This window comes from Orcinus orca, chromosome 7 (assembly GCF_937001465.1).
Source record: "Orcinus orca chromosome 7, mOrcOrc1.1, whole genome shotgun sequence".
In the NCBI taxonomy this organism is placed as follows: Eukaryota; Metazoa; Chordata; class Mammalia; order Artiodactyla; family Delphinidae; genus Orcinus; species Orcinus orca.
The window spans coordinates 70830124-70847514 of NC_064565.1; positions in this window are offsets into that span (position 1 = coordinate 70830124).

Genomic DNA, 17391 nt, shown 5'->3' on the forward strand with positions numbered 1-17391 from the left:
GTCTGGTATAGCAGTGTAACTCTCATTAGTTACTGCAGTGGTATTTTTACTAAATTTTAGTAATCATGGAACTGAGTAATATTAAGAATAAAAGAAGCATGTCATTGCTGTCCTGATTTTTAAATATCATAGCATTAAACAAAAATAGACTTTTCTTGACATTTCCTCCTTGTATTATTTAATGTCTGTTTCCTACGCTAGCAAAGAGTTAACAAGTAAACATGTTACCCTATTTTTTATTAAAAAAAATTTTTTTAACATCTTTATTGGAGTGTAATTGCTTTACATTGTTGTGTTAGTTTCTGCTGTATAACAAAGTGAATCAGCTATACGTATACATATATCCCCATATCCCCTCCCTTTTGCTTCTCCCTCCCACTCTCCGTATCCCACCCCTCTAGGTGGTCACAAAGCACCGAGCTGGTCTCCCTGTGCTACGTGGCTGCTTCCCACTAGCTATCTATTTTGCATTTGGTAGTGTATATATGTCCATGCCACTCTTTCACTTAATCCCAGCTTACTCTTCCCCCTCCCTGTGTCCTAAAGTCCATTCTCTATGTCTGTGTCTTTATTCCTGTCCTGCCCCTAGGTTCTTCAGAACCTTTTTTTTGTTTTTTTAGATTCCATATACATATGTTAGCATACGATATTTGTTTTTCTCTTTCTGACTTACTTCACTCTGTATGACAGAGTCTAGGTCCATCCACCTCGCTACAAATAACTCAATTTCATTTCTTTTTATGGCTGAGTAATATTCCATTGTATATATGTGCCACATCTTCTTTATCCATTCATCTGTCGATGGACACTTAGGTTGCTTCCATGTCCTGGCTATTGTAAATAGTGCTGCAATGAACATTTTGGTACATGACTCTTTTTGAATTGTGGTTTTCTCAGGGTATATGCCCAGTAGTGGGATTGCTGGGTCATAGGGTAGTTCTATTTTTAGTTTTTTAAGGAACCTCCATACTGTTTTCCACAGTGGCTGTATCAAATTACATTTCCACCAACAGTGCAAGAGTGTTCCCTTTTCTCCACAGCCTCTCCAGCATTTATTGTTTGTAGATTGTTTGAAGATAGCCATTCTGACTGGTGTGAGGTGATACCTCATTGTAGTTTTGATCTGCATTTCTCTAATGATTAGTGATGTTGAGCATCCGTTCATGTGTTTGTTGGCAATCTGTATATCTTCTTTGGAGAAATGTCTATTTAGGTCTTCTGCCCAGTTTTGGGTTGGGTTGTTTGTTTTTTGGATATTGAGCTGCATGAGCTGCTTGTATATTTTGGAGATTAATCCTTTGTCAGTTGCTTTGTTTGCAAATATTTTCTCTCATTCTGAGAGTTGTCTTTTCATCTTGTTTATGGTTTCCTTTGCTGTGCAAAAGCTTTTAAATTTCATTAGGTCCCACAACACCTTCTCTTCTTCTTTAGAGGAATTTTCATTCAAGTTGTGCTTAGGATGTGATAGATAGTCTCCCAAGATAGCTGCACAACAATTCCTCCTTTTCCTATCTATGCATTCCACTCCTATCAAGAGTTGCAGTCTACCTCTTGAACACGGCTCCCACCTTGAGCTGGGCTGGCCTTGTGACTTGCTTTGACCAATAGAATACTGAAGACAAAAAAGTGACGCTGAGCCAGTTCTGGGCCTTGTTTTCAGGGAGTGGCAGTTTTGCTCTTGCTTTCTTGGAATCCAGCTGCCATGATGTAGGGAACTCCGGTCTATCCTGAGGTGAGAAGAACCATGTGGGGAGGCCCGGGAAGATGGGTCACCATATGATAGAGAGGCCACATGGAGAAAAACTGAGTTGTCCAGCTGACAACCACACTAAGTCCTAGCTGTATGAATGAGGTCTTCGTGGTCAATCCAGCCCCTGCTCAGCTACCAAAACAATGCAGCTGCATGAGGGACCCCAGCCAACACCATGTGGAACAGAAGAACTACCTTCAGAATTGTGAGACATCATAAATTGCTATTTTGAGCCACTAAGTTTTGGGGTAGTTTGGTAAATTGCAATAAATAACTGATACAAAGGACTTTTGGGGACCAGAGGATTGTATTTTGACCTTTAATTTTGGACCTTGCTTGAAGTTATTTGGTTTGTTTCCACAAGGTTAAGAAAGTGGTTTATTCCATTTGGTGGACACTCTTACAGAGGTACTGGAAGAGTAGCAAGTATTGCTGAGAAGTCAAAAAATGGCAGTTCCTCTCAGGGGAGTCATGGAGGTGAGGCCACAGGTTCCTACTTCTGTCACAGCCCTGCATGGCCCTGTGCCCACAAGATGGAGAGGGAGATGCCCATAGGTAGAGGGAAGAAGGCAGAAGAGGAATGTAATTCTTTTCTTAGGGCAGGTATAGGTCTACTTGACTGCTATACTGACACATTAAAATGACAACAACTCTTGGTAGATTGAAATCTAGAGATAGCAATACCCTATTGACTGTGTGTCAGTGATGTGTCGAAGGCAGATGTTCATTTGGTAGGTTTGAATATAAATTATAAAAATTAAAAAAAAAAGAAATAGTGAATACTTGAAGTTGCTGGGTGTATGTTTCTGAGCTGTTCTCAAGAATTCTTACCTTTTTATAGACTCATTTCAACTCTGCATTTGAAACCAGATGGTTTATTCTTGAACTGAAAGACTGAATATATTAACCTTTAATGTAAATGCACTTACTCATTGAGCAGTTGGTTACTCCTACATTTTTCTGCGTGACCTTGGTGATAAAGAACCAATTTTTGATTCTTATTTTTTAAAAGCTTACTAGGAATTTTTATTTGAGAGTTACTGAACCATCTGATTTGGGTGCTTTAAAATGTAAAAGTCAGAAATATATTGGCATTGCTAAGGTACTCTGGATGACAGGGTTACCACCACTGTATAATCTCAAGTTGTAAAGAGACAATTTGAGTTATTTTCTATGTGGGTTGACAAGTGAGCTTTTTTGTGGGGTAGAGTTGGTAAAACAAAGACTTATTCAAGCTGTGAAATGCCTTCAAGAGTAAGCAGCAATAAATGACAAGAGGCCTGTTTTGTCAGGTTTGTTTTTGACTATTGTACACGCTTCTGATTAGGGAAATAAAAGGGCTGTTTGAAATTTTGGAATGATGGATCTTCCATAATGGGGATAGGTTTGTTTGGCTGCAAAAGAGAACAGATGGAAAGCTTTATCTTGAACTAGAATGCTATCAGTTTCTCCTTATCTTTTAAATATCATATGTTCTTAATATTTTTTAAAGTTCAATTTTTTTTTGGTTTTACAGAATCTTTAAAAAATTTTACATAACTACTATTTTCTGATTCCGGTCTATTCTAAAAACTACACTCAAACCCATCTGGAACTGTACAACATCAGAAGTTGTATGAATTGGTTTTTGAGTTCTGTTAAGATATTCAGCCCTATATAAAAATGAACTTGATGGAGTTCAGTGAAGTTTAATAAAGCTGTGGCTAAATTCTACGAAATGTCAAAAGCTTCATTTATTATTATTCCCTAAATACTCTCAAAGAAAGAAAAATGAGGCAAAATTACACACTCTTATTAGGTTATTATTATAGAAGGAAAGAAATATTAAAGTGCTTTACAGGGAGGTGGGATGAGCTGGCTTGGGATTGACTGTTAAATATAAAAGTGGAAGGTTAATGTAGAATTAGGTGAAGGGGAAGGCATCTTTGCAATTTGATTTTTTTTTTTTATGTTAAGGTGAGCTATAGTTCTAGCATATAAATCCAGTAGGTTCTTTCTCATTACCACATTCAAAACTTGTTTACATGAAGAACTCAAGGACATTTACTTCAACTGAAACTTTTCCTTTCAGTGTGCATTAAAAAAATTATTCTTTCTAAAATGGTGTTGCATTTTAACCTCAGCAATTTTGCATAGTGTAGTTTTCACATTATAGGGCTGGAGTTGAAGAGATTTTCTGACAACTTAATTGATTTGTATTTCATGTTCTTTGGCTTATGTGTTTGGGCTAAAAATAACTATTTGAGGTGATCTCATTGTAACTATTTAAGATTTCAAGTACATCCCATACATGGGTCTTCATCTTCATTTAGGTTTCAGAGAGTTCCTGCTGGTGATTACAGAATTTGATTCTGATAGTATGTGTTATTATTTCATTGCTTGTCAGAAAGCAGATTTAGTGAAGGGAAAACCGTCAATAAAAGTTGCTTGCTTTTGTGATTTGATTTCATCTATCAGTAAGAAATATTGATGTTTGTGGACAGAAACTGCTTAGATTTTTCTTCCTGACCAAATGAATATGAGGTGGCATTCATTACTGTAATGGATAAATGGCCTAGTGCCTATTAGTATTATTCATCTGTTTGTTCATTCAGTATGTGTGAACTTTATTTCTTTGAATATGATATCTGAGGTAGTATTAAACTTGGCATTGCACTATCTGAAGCATTAGCATTTATTCATTTTGTTTCTAAAAATTATTAGTTATTTAAAATAGTAAATCAGTTTAGTAAAAACTGATTTAACCTGTATAATAAAAGTAGTATTTCCCTTACTGTTTATGATTTAATTGGAACATTTCAGAATGCACTGTAATCGTTAAAATTTCTTCACCCTTAAAACTAGCAGTAATAAATTCTTTAACCAGGATTTTAAAAGTTACTAGAATTTCAAGCATTTTGGTTAGGTATAAATAGTGGATAACCTTGAAGTCTCTCAAATTCCCATTTACTCAGATTATGGATAGGCACAGTGTGCTTATGTGGTTTGGGATATATTGATGCATTGTAATAAGATGTAAAATTAAGGTACAAAAATCAATATGTATTGATGTATATGATTTTTGTATTTTGGCTAGATTTGATGAAAGAGAATTTCATCAAATTTAAATTTATATTTAAATCTCTGATCCATTTTCCATAAAACACTAGAATAAACTGCAAATGGATGAGAGATTTAAATATAAAAAAATGAAACTATTCATGTTCTAGGAGATAACATCAGTGATTTTCTTATAACTTTGGTGTGGGAAAAACTTTCTATTTATGACTTAAAATTCAGAAGTAATAAAGTTAAAGATTGATAAGTTTGACTACATAAAACTTTTGTGTGGGGAAAAAAATCATCAGCAAAGTCAAAAGACAAATGACCAATTGGGAGAAAATATCTACAACTTATAATAGACAATGAGCCAATTTTCTTAATATATAAAGGGGATCATAAAACGTGAGGGGAAAAAAGGCCAAAACCTGATAGAAAAAAAATGGGCAAAAGACATAAACAGTTCACAGAAAAAGATATCTAATGGCTTTTAAATATATGGAACGATTGAAAGACTGGCAAAAACATAAAAGCTTGACAATATACTTTGTTGGTAAGGCTGTGGAACAACATATGTTGTCCTGTTGGTGTAAGGGCAAAATGTTACAATCCCTGTAGAGGGGAATTTTGCAATATCTAATAAAGTTAAATATGCATTTACCTATTGACCATTTTTAGAGATTTACTTTGAAGATACACCTACACAAATGTGAAATTAAAAATGTAGAGGGCTGTTGACTGTGTCATTGTTTGTAATAATAAAATGTGGGAAATAACCTAAATGCCCAACTACAAAAAATTGGTTGAATATGGTACAACAACCAGTGGACTACTATGTGACCATGAAAAAGTCTCTATAAACTGAGAGCAAATAATTTCTGCAATTTATTCTTATGTGAAAAAAGAGCTGTAAAAAGAGTATAAATATAGTTGTAGTAGGCAGCTTCTGGCATGGTTTCCAGTGATCCCTACTTCCTGGTATTCTAGCCTTCCCCTGAGTGTAGCTGGACTTCGTGACTTGCTTCTCAAAGATAGATTACAGCAAAAGTGATGGAATGTCGTCATAAAAGACTATGACTTCTGTCTTGTTGATATCCTCTCTCCCTGGATCTCCTCATATGCTAGCTTTGATGGAGAGGGTTATCTGGGCAGCCTCCTGTGAACAGCCTTGAAGAAAGTGAGGCCCTCAATTTAGTAGCTTGGGAGAAACCAAATCATGCCACCAACCACTGAGTGAGCTAGTGGATCCTGTTTCAGCTGAACATTGAGATGACTTCAGCCTGGGCTGCCCCCTTGATTGCAGCCGCGTTAGGGACCCTGGGCTGACACTGTGATTGCAGTCTCATGAGAAACCCTGGAGCAGAGGATCCACTTAGTGAAGCTGTGTCTGAATTCCTGATCCCACAGACTGTGAGATATTAAATGTGTATTGTTCTAATTGTTTAGTTTTATAGTTATAGGTTATGCAGCAATAGATAACTAATAGTATATGTCTTTTATATAATAAAGAAGGGAAAGTAAAAAAATATATTTATTTTTTACACAAAAAGGCTCATGGGAAAGAAAAATTAGCAGCAAAAAGGTAAGTTCTGAGTATCTGAAAAATTATTTTGAAGTGAATTCAAACCTCATGACCTGCCTCTTCCTGAGAAACCTTAGTATTCAAGTATATAAATGAATTTTTTAGCATAGTTGTAACCTTATCATAATGAGTTTGCATATAGATTTACTGGACATTATTAATTCTAATTCATGATAGAACTTGAAGTATATACATGTTTCTGTTGAGATTTTGGCCCTTAACTCTAGAGAATTTGCTTTTGTAGATACTCTGAACTGGAAGGCTGACTTGTTTTGTCTTACAACGACTTGACTTTGATCACTGAAAAATGCTGTGCTAAAGGAAGTCCCTATTTATATTCAGCTTTTGCTAAAACACATTTACTGCAGAAATTTAACAAGTCTTTGAGATAATTTGAGTGTTTTTAAAGAACTGTGAACTACCTCAAAAAGGAAGTGATTCTTTTCTTTTACTAAAGCTCCCAATGAATAACACAAGTATTCAATTTGCAAATACTAAGAAGCTTATAAGTTTCAATATTCCTTTCACCAGCTCTGACAGCTTGCTGCATCATTCTAGTTGTTTGGGAAAGAGTTGGCTAGACATACAGACTGAAAACTAATGGGTCAATGAGGCTATTCTAGAGGAGTCAGAGAAATCCTCCACCCTTTTCATCTCTGAGGGAATTTATAGCATCTTTGTATAAAGTAGTAATCTTTTGAAAATTCTTGACATACTTCAAAACATCACTGATTCTATCTTTTTTTTTTTAGGCAGAGACATTGCAAATCCACGTGAGTTAATTACTGTATGGGGAAAAGTAATTTTCTCTGGTTTTATCCTTGGATTATTCAGTTATAGCACCATTTCTATGCATTTGGGGATCTATCACAACCATCTTGAAACTTAAGTTCCTATCAAACATAATCTAATTTATTCAAGGTCTTAACCAACCGTAAGAGAATAGATACACATATCCATGTATTTTTAGCTTTTTTTTTTTTAAGTGATAAGATGGTTCCTCCAAGGAAAAGGAGGTGTGGTATTATTGGCATTACTTGGTAAAGGTACCATTTTTTTCATGGCTCAGCTGGCTCTCTTAATCATGAGGACTTGTTAAAGGCAGTGCATGGGCAGGCGAGGGATGACTTAAAACAGTAATCCCAGCTTCTCAAACACCTGAGGGAAATGCGCTGTAGAGGTAATCCAAGGCTCAATTAATTTAAGCCCACGATATAAAGAAAGGACATTCCAGGGTGCAGTGAATTGAGTATGAAATATTGGATAAAATACCTATGTGTTTTAGTTCTGGCAAATCGGAAATTTTGCCTCACTCACCTGTTTTCCTATTGGTTAGATAAAAAAATTCCTTTGATGGAATTTTCCTAGGGAGAATAGAATGAGAAAAAAAGAGTAGTAATAAGCCTCTGAAAACCCTCAGCCTGACTCCTTAAGCATGAACCTCAGCATATACTAACCCTAGCTGAGTGCTTCTCCACTTGGACCCAACTGAAATACAGCACTCTTTCTTATAGGTAGAAGAGAATCTTTGAAATCTGACATGTATTAAAGTTAGATCTGGGACAGTCTACTGCTCTACTGGGGAGTTTTCATTAATTCAGGTTGTTGACTTTGGGACTGGACAATTTTGTTGTTGTTGTTTTAATCTCCATTAATAAATGAGGCTACAAATGTATCAGGGTAAAACAATTGGAAATATATAGAGAAACAACATTCTCCAAGCAAGAAGAAATGATGAGAAACTGCCGAGGATAAAATGGACAGTGACTGCTGTGTGGCTGGAGAATCAGGCTCATGGTGAGCTTTGGCTCTTTGGAAGAGAGAAGGAAGTGAGAAGGAAGTGAGAAGATCATCGAGAAAGAAGGCATGAATGTGTCTGAAATTTTGATGTGTTAGACAAGTAAATCTGTGGTGGTGTGGGCAGGCAGCACAGATGTGAAATTGTAGCCCTTCAAAAAGAGGAAATACAATGTAAGGTTTTTGCTATATGTGTTATTAAATCTCATGGGTCTATGGAGAGGAAAATTGAGATGCCGGAAAAACAAATGATGCTGTAAAACCTGAAGCACACTGACTGAGGCAGAGGGTGGAGATCCCTGAAGGGGATAAGGTTGTTTTAATGATTTCTACTTGGAGATAACCAGCTAAGAGGATAAGCGGCAACTTCCCACCATTGAAGAATGTAACTATCAACCTGTACTTATAACCACATGTAGCCAGTATCCTAGTCAATACTAGCTGCTGATTCCTCAGTGAAAAAAAATATCAAGCAAACCAGCAAGTTCTTACCGCTAAATAATTCTACTGTATTTGGGTACTTGCTGGGTACCACAGTAAGACTTATGCCTTTATTGATTGATTTTCTTGTATTCTTTCTATCCTTAGATTTCAGCCTCTTTTTTTTCTTGTCCATATACCTATTGTAGCTTGAAACTTTATTTTAAAAGTTTCTAGTAATTGAGTAGTGTGTGTGTATTTGTGTGAGTGTGTATTTATATGTATATATATGTGTTTAAGTATAAATATTGAACATAATTATGAGTGCTTGAGAAGTTAGAATTGCAACAGATAATGGAACATTATTTTTAAATATTAAATTAAAATCTGAAAAATTAAAGTTATTTTAATAATAATTATTTATTAACATTATTAAACTTTATAATAATTGTTTATTTTAATAAACATTATTATATTATGAGCTTTGAGAAAATGTTTAATCCTTCCTATATTATGTATTTTATCATTTATTTAAATAAAGAATGGGATGAGAAAGTTAGTATCATTTCTAGAGCCATTATCATTAATTTTTTGTGTGTGTCCAGGAAATCACACAGAATCAATTGGTTTAGAGGCTTAAAAAAATCAGCTTTATTAAGGTATAAGTAACATATACAATCATAAGATATTTGAAGTGTACATCATGGTGATTTGATTTATGTATACATTGTAAAAGGATTTTCTCCATCTAGTTAACTTACACACCCATTACCTTACATACTTACCTTGTTTGTATGTGTGTGTGTATGTGTGAGAAAATTTAAATTCTACTCTCTTAGCAAATTTCACTTATACAATACAGTGTTGTCAACGATAGTCACCATGATTTGTATTAGAGCCTGTGACCTTATTCATCTTGTAACTGAAAGCTTGTACCCTTTTACCAACCTCTCCCTATTTCCCCCACCCCCTTGCCCCTGGCAACCACTTTTCTATTCTTTGTTTCCATGAGTTTGACTGTTTTTTTTAGATTCCATGCATAAGTGATACCATGCAGTATATTTGTCTTTTTCTGTATTACATCTCACTTAGCATAATGCCCTCAAGTTGCATCTATGGAACTTGATGGAAAATGGCAGGATTTCCTTCTTTTCTCATGGCTGAATAATATTCCATTGTGTGTACACACACACACACACACACACACACACACACACACACACACCCCATATCTTCTTTATCCGTTCATCCGTCAATGGACCCTTAGGTTGTTTCCATATATTGGCTGTAATGAATAATGCTGCAGTAAACAGGGGAGTGCAGCTGATACTATGTAACATAAGGCCCTTGGTAGGACAGCAGTTGCTGATTGATATTTATCAGTAAATTCCCTGTCTCTCCGACTGTCTACTGGCTTCGCAACACCTGCCCCCCCGCCCCTTGTAAGTCCCTACCTTGCCTCTGGTATGCTGCTTGAGTGGACCATGGTGTTGGTGGGTTAGCTGTGGAAAAGGTGTTATGAAGGAAATACCATGCTGTCTTCATGTTTCTGTGGAATGGACCTCAGTCAGCAGCAGCACATAGCCATTTCTGTCATTACAGGGCAGGGCAGGGAACAGAAAAGACAGAGCTTAGATTGCATAGAGTGTTCAGGCCAAAAGACAGAGCTCCAATCAAAACATATTTAATGGCACATAGTTTGCAAAGTATGTGGAGGAAAAAAACTTTCATAAGAATCTGTTGAAAAATAGTAGGTAGTTAAAATCAACTTGGAGCAATTGCAGGCAAAAGCTGAGAAAGTCTGCAAGTAGTACTAGTAATTTTGTTTCAAGTACCTGAACATCTTCATCCTTATGAATCATATAGGAGAACAGAAGAATATGGAACATACCAGAGGAGAGATCCAGAGCAAACGAAAACAGGAACGGTTATCTTAACCACTTTAAAAGTTTCACTTTTTTTTTTCTTGTCAAATTTCCTCTGAGGAGAATTAGAAACCGATATCAGAATCCCACAGTATATTATGTACAATGTATTATATACACTCTAAAATTAATATATATTGTAGAAAGCTGCTTATTGTTCTCATTTTATCATGTGAGTTCAGTAATTTATAACTTTTTGTTGTTGTTTTTATAAAGATCTGAGTTAAAGGACCACTTCGGGTATTCTAATGATTAAAATTTGTAGTTACAAGTATACCATCTGAATTTTGCAGTTAAGATTCTGATGACCAGAATAAAAAAAATAGGTAAACAATATCATTTACCAAAAATAGCTTAAATATGACATGTTAAAGTGCATTTATCTAACCTTTTCACAAATCGCCTTCCAGTTTCAGCCATTTTGGTGTAGAAAGTGGGAATTTAGATGGGGTAGTTTGTCTTCAAGGCTGTGAATCGTCTAATTAGTGGTGACTTTGTCCAGCCTTAGGTAGAGTAGTGGAGCTACCAAAAAAAATGATGGCCATTCATTTGATTGTTAATTAATTAGACCAATATTTACTAAATACGTCCTATGCACCGGGTATTGTGCTAGGCACTTACATTAGTGGTTCAAACACTTATGGTCCCTGTCCATGCGGAGTTCTAGAACAGTGCTGTCCAATAGAAATTTTTGTGATGATGGGAAAGTTCTTTTTCTGCTGTTCAGCACTATAACCACATGTGGCTTTTGAGTACTTAAAGCATGACTACTGTGAATGATGAATGGTATTTGAAATTTTATTTAATTGTAATTAATTAAAAAATTTTAAAGAGTCACATGTGGCTAGTGGCTACCTCTTTGGACAATACAGCTCTAGAATATGAGGTAGTTTTATGGCCCAGGTATCTTGTTTGTCTCTATTCTTAGATTAATATTTATAAAAGGGGTCTATTTCCAGTGAAACTTTCTTCATTGGGGGGGGTCCTTATAGTTGTGACAGATCCTCCCATGTAATCTAATTTTGCTTCTACTAGAGCTCTTTCTTTTGCATCCTGCCTCTGAATCCAGTCTTGTGGAGGAAGTGTCCCATTAAATGAGTTCAAAAGTCACTATAAATACAGCATATGTTGTTGATTTTTTTGCTAAAATACACAATTGAACTAGTACTATTCGACAGGTTACTGTCCTTGATTTAGCACATAGGTTAAGTCAGTTTTCAAAAATGGCTTTGAGAGTCATTGTTTTCTTTGCGTGTGTGTTTTTTTAAAAAATAAAATACTCACTAATGGGCAATCTCAAAATGGGAGAACATTCTTTTTTTTGGGCTATTAAGCATATGGAGTGCTTGCATTTTCAGAAAAAAAAAAAGAATTAATGGAAAATAAGATTCTGTTATGCACTAGTGCTGCAGCTTTGCAACATAATGTATCACAGGCTGATTACAATTCAGTCTTTCAGCAGAATTATACATCATCAAAGCTTTTGGATTCAGAATTATTTGGCTTAAGTGATTTGAAAATAATGTCAATGTTTAAGTTATCCCATCTTCTCTCTGTTCATATAATGATGCTAATGTTTTACTTAAGTGGGGCTGTCCATCTCTGATTATATCTAATTAATTATGCATATATTCATTCAATACCTAAAAATCTCAGAAGCTTACCATAAGTTTAATTTATTAGCAGGATTAACCATTTAACCTTACAAATATTAATATTTAAAGATCTGGCTCTGTTCTCTCTTCTTGGAATTCTTTTGCAATGGACTAAGCATAAAAGAGATGACATAGAATTTCTCTGTTTCATTTTTCTCAAATGAAATATAGTTCTGCCAGACTCCTTGTCAACTTATTTTCAAATCCTAAGGAATAGAGATATATTTAAATTCTTTCAACATAGTGGCCTTTAGCCTATGACATTGATCTTATTGTCAATAAATATTTAGTAATTAAAGTGACAAGAATCTTGATAAGGGTTGGTCATCAGAGAAGACAAAGAATGTTACACATGTCTGTTAGTTACCTCCATCTAAAGCCCTCTCCATTGCTTTTCCTTCCTACTCATAAACCATCAGGAGGTATGAGAGTTCAATTTTGATCTTCAGTAGGATGTTAACACCTTGGCAGGAGTTTGTATATCTGATCCCTTTCTGAATGTTTCAGGTAAGCAGCACCTTTTGGAACAGAGAGGTCTGGACATCCCAAGGAAAAATGTTATAGGATGAAGTGAGCAAGGAGAAAAATTCTCAGAGAGAGTAGGAGGAATCAGAAACAACCTTTTCTTAGTTCAAATTTTGCCTGCCTAGTTTTCACATTGAAAAGAGTATGATATGAATAAGAGACTGTCAACTGAGCTCAATATTATTTTCTTCGAGAATTAGTTACTTGAGTGATTCACTATTCACAATTTAACTGGAATTTTGACTGCACAAAATTTTTTATAATTCCTAAGTAGATATACAAGAAAATCTATGACACAACTTAAAAAATTAAGTTATTTTTCGTTAGTAGGCACATGCACACATATAAGTATATAAATGTATAATACGTATATGTATCAACTGAATAAAATGTGCTTCAATGTATACTTATATATATATTAATACCTATATGCTTTCATGATATTTAATTATTGAGATTAAAAAGCAACTTGGTAGATTTTCCCAGAATATAAACTCCCTTTGATGACTCAGGTACTTAGAGAAAAGAAAAATTAGCTGATTAGTAGAATTCTGAGGTAATATTTAAATTTTCCTTGTTTACTTATTTTAAACCACATTATGCTTATTTGATTTATGAATATATAATAGTATGAAATTATTAGGTTACTATTTAGCCTTTGTTCATTTCTATTTTTTGTATTTAGAAGTTTTTTTTTTTTAAGCAAGGGTTTTATGCACTTATTTAAAACTCCTGGCAAAACCAATTCTTCCAGTGACCCAGATCACAGAGCATAGTATAAAAAGTTACAAGAACTCATTTAGACATACATGAAATCATCATGTTGCACTTTAAAAGTTTTTTTCAATTACACCTCAATAAAACTGAAAAAAAAGTAGATGGTACTATTCCAATGTAAGACAGGATTTTTGATTATTGTTACTCAATTTCTTTGAATATATTTTAAACAAATTGTTCATTTAAAATGTTATTTTGTGCCTTCAGGGGAAAAAAGAATTCATTTAGGATAAATGGCACTGCAGTGGGGGGAAGCAGACATCGGGGAGTAGAAAGACTCAGGGTCATGTCCTGGCTCCCCTTCCTAATATATCTGTGAATTTAGGAGTTCGTTTAAAAATCCCCAAGCTTCAGTTCCATAACGTAAACTGGAGACAAAATGCCTTCCATTTCTTCTTCATTGACAAAGATTATATATGAAAATGGGTTGGAACTAGAAAGTGTTAGCAAATGTCAAGAAATACTATAACTCACAGAGTGAATTCATTCTTTGAAACAGTTATTTTAAGGCCAAAATATTTTGTATATAATAAGAAAAGATACCAATTTCTCAACTTAAGTAACAGACTGGTCTTTTGTGAGCTGCCATGGGTTTAGGATAATCTTGGATGGAAGGATCAAGTTCTTTTTATGGTTACATAGTCTTACATAGGTAAGGTTACCATAACCTTCCTATGGTTTAATAATAGCAATGACAATAATAAGTAGAATCATAGCACCAGCTATGAGATATATGTGCATGTCTCATTAAATGGAATGCTGTATTATTATCTCATTACACAGGATCTTGTATTACTCAGTAGTAAAATAAGAATAAATTTACACCATGTTTCAGAGCATTTCCATCAGCCTAAAAGTTCTCTTCTGCATGTGTAGTCAATCCGTGTTCCCATCCATAACCTTAGGTAACCACTAATCTGCATTCTGTCTCTATAGGTTTGCCTTATATAGAAATTTCAAATGAATGGAATCATGCAATATGTAGTCTTTTTTTGTGTTTGGCTGTATAGTGTTTTTGAGGTTTATCCTTGCTGTAGCATGTATGAAGAGTTTGTTCCTTTATACTGTTCATTGTATGGATATAACATTATTTTGCTTATCCATTTACCAGTTAATCTACTTTGTTTCCCATTTTGGGCTCTTTTGAATAATGCTGTCATGAACATTTGTGTGTGTGTGTGTGTGTGTGTGTGTGTGCATGAATGTGTGCATGCATGTTTATATATATATATATATTTTTATTTATTTATTTATTTATTTATTTATTTTTGTGGACCTAAGTTTTTCTTTCCCTTGGGTAGATACCTAGGAGTGGAATTGCTGTGTTGCATGGCAGGTATCTGTTTAAATTTTTAAGAAACTGCCAAATTGGTTTTCAAAGTTGATGTATCGTTTAAAATTCTTAACAGAAATGTATGAAGGGTCAGTATTTTTGTATTCTCATCCACATTAGTGTCATTAGTCTTCAGAATTATGGCCACTCTAATGAGAGTGTAGTGATTTCTCATTATGATTTTAATTTGCATTTCCCTAATGACTAATAATGTTGAACATCTTTTCACGTGCTTATTAGGTATTTGTATATCATCTTTCATGAATGTTTACTCAAATTTCTGCCCATTTTTAAACTGGGTTTTTTTAAATGTTATTCATTTGTAAAAGTTCTTCATATATTCTGGACCTTACAAGTCCTTTATCAGATATATGATGACATATGATTTGAAAATAATTTCTCCTAGATTGTGACTTGTCTTTTTATTTTCATTTTCTTCTTTGCTCTTCTTTTGAAGAACAAAATTAAAAAGAAATTTTTTTTTGTATTCAACAATAAGCATGTATTGCTTATTCATGCATCTATGGGATAGTTGGGTGGATTTTACTGATAAAGGCTGGGTTCCATTGTGATGCGAAGGTAAGAGTTAGGTCCCTCCTAACGCGTATCCCTCCTCCTTCTTGGACAAGGAGCTCTCCAATGCGTATTTTCATGGTGAAAGGCAAGAGTTCAAGAGGGGCAAAACTAATTACATAAGCACATTTCAAATCTTTGTTTGCATCACATCCACTAACGTTCCATTCACCTGCACAAGTCACATGGAGAAACCCAAAGTCAAGGGGCAGGGGAGAAGTCTCTTGTTTCCCATGAGGCCATGGCAAAGAGATTAAAGCATGGAGACCAGTGATCCAATCCACCACAAACAGCACATGAATTTTATAGTACTAAACAAGATATATTCTTTTTGAAATATACAGAGCAAATAAAGACCTATCCCTTGAAAGCATTTTGTCTACCAGGAAGCCACAAGATCAGAATAGCCTATACCATTCTTAAAGATTATTTTGTTTAGTGCTATGAGTGTTAGTATACCAAACAGTTCAATATAAATTATCATGATGGTATAATTTAGCCTTTTTTTTTCGAATTTTTAAATTTTATCAGTTTTTTAAATGGATCTTGTTTTGGTGTCATATATAAGAAATCTTTGCCTAATCCAGCATTCCAGAGATTTTCTCTTATGCTTTCTTGTAGCAGTATTACATATTTACATTTAGCTTATGATCCATTTTGAGTTAATTTTTTTGTATGATAGGAGGTTGAGGGAAGCTTTTAATATCATTTTTGGGGGGGCATATAGATTGGCATTGCCCTTCAATATTTATTGAAGAGATTATTCTTTCCCCATTGAATTGCCTGGCATCTTGTCAAAAATTAAATGACCATAAATTTAGGGGTTTACCTCTGCTCCATTGATTTATGTGCTTATCCTTATGCCACTACCACACTGTCTTGATTACTGTAACTTCATAGTAAGTGTTGAAGTCAGGTAATGTAAACCTAATTCATTTATTCTTTTTCAAAACTGTTTTGGCTGTTCTAGGCCCTTTATATTTCTATATAAGTTTTAAGTTTAGACTGTTAAGTTCTACAAAAATGGCTGCTGGGATTTTGATTTTTATGTTGAATCTGATATGTTGAAGTTGAGAGAAATTACCTTGTTAACAATCCATGAACATGATATATCTTTCCATTTGCTTGGATCTTTAATTTATCTCTGCAGTGTTTTCTAGTTTTTTGTTACAAGTCTTGTACTTCTTTTGTTAAATTTATTCCTAAATATTTAAATCTTTTCGATAGTATTATGAATGGAATTGTCCCTTAATTTCATTTTTATATTGTTTGTTTGTTTCTAGTATATAGAAATAAAGTTAACATTTTAATCTTGTATTCTATGACCTTTGCTAAACTTTTTATTATTTCTAGTAGTTTTTTTTCTTCTGTAAATTCCTTAGGATATCTACATAGACAATCAGATCATTTGTAAATAAGCCCAGTTTTACTTCTTCCCTTGCAAGCTGATGTTTTTTATTTCTCTTTCTTTTCTTACTGCACTGACTAGAACTTCCAGTACAATATTGAATAGTAGTGGTGAAAGTTGACATCCTTGTCTTGTCCCTGATTTTAGGAAAGAAAACATTTAGTCTTTCATCATTAAGTATATGTTAGCTGTAACTTTTTTGTAGATTTTTTTGAGGTTTAGGAAGTTCCTTTCTAATCCTTGTTTGTTGAGAGATCTTTCCTTTTTTATCATATATTGTGATTTTTGTCCTTTATTCTATTGATATGGCATGTTGCATTAGTTGATTTTTGGATGTTCAAATCAGTCTTGCATTCCTAGGATAAATCTCACTTGGTTGTGATATATAATCCTTTCTATATATAGCTAAGATAAATCTTACTTGGTTATGGCATAAAATCCTTTTATATATCGCTATGTATATTTGATTAAACATTTTAAAATCCACATGCAATATATAAAGGATATTGGTTTGCATCTTTCTTCTTTTGTTACTTTTTTTGGAATTCCATTTAGTGTCCTTTGCCTCAAAGTCTACCTTTTCAAAAAATAATAATGCCACACTATG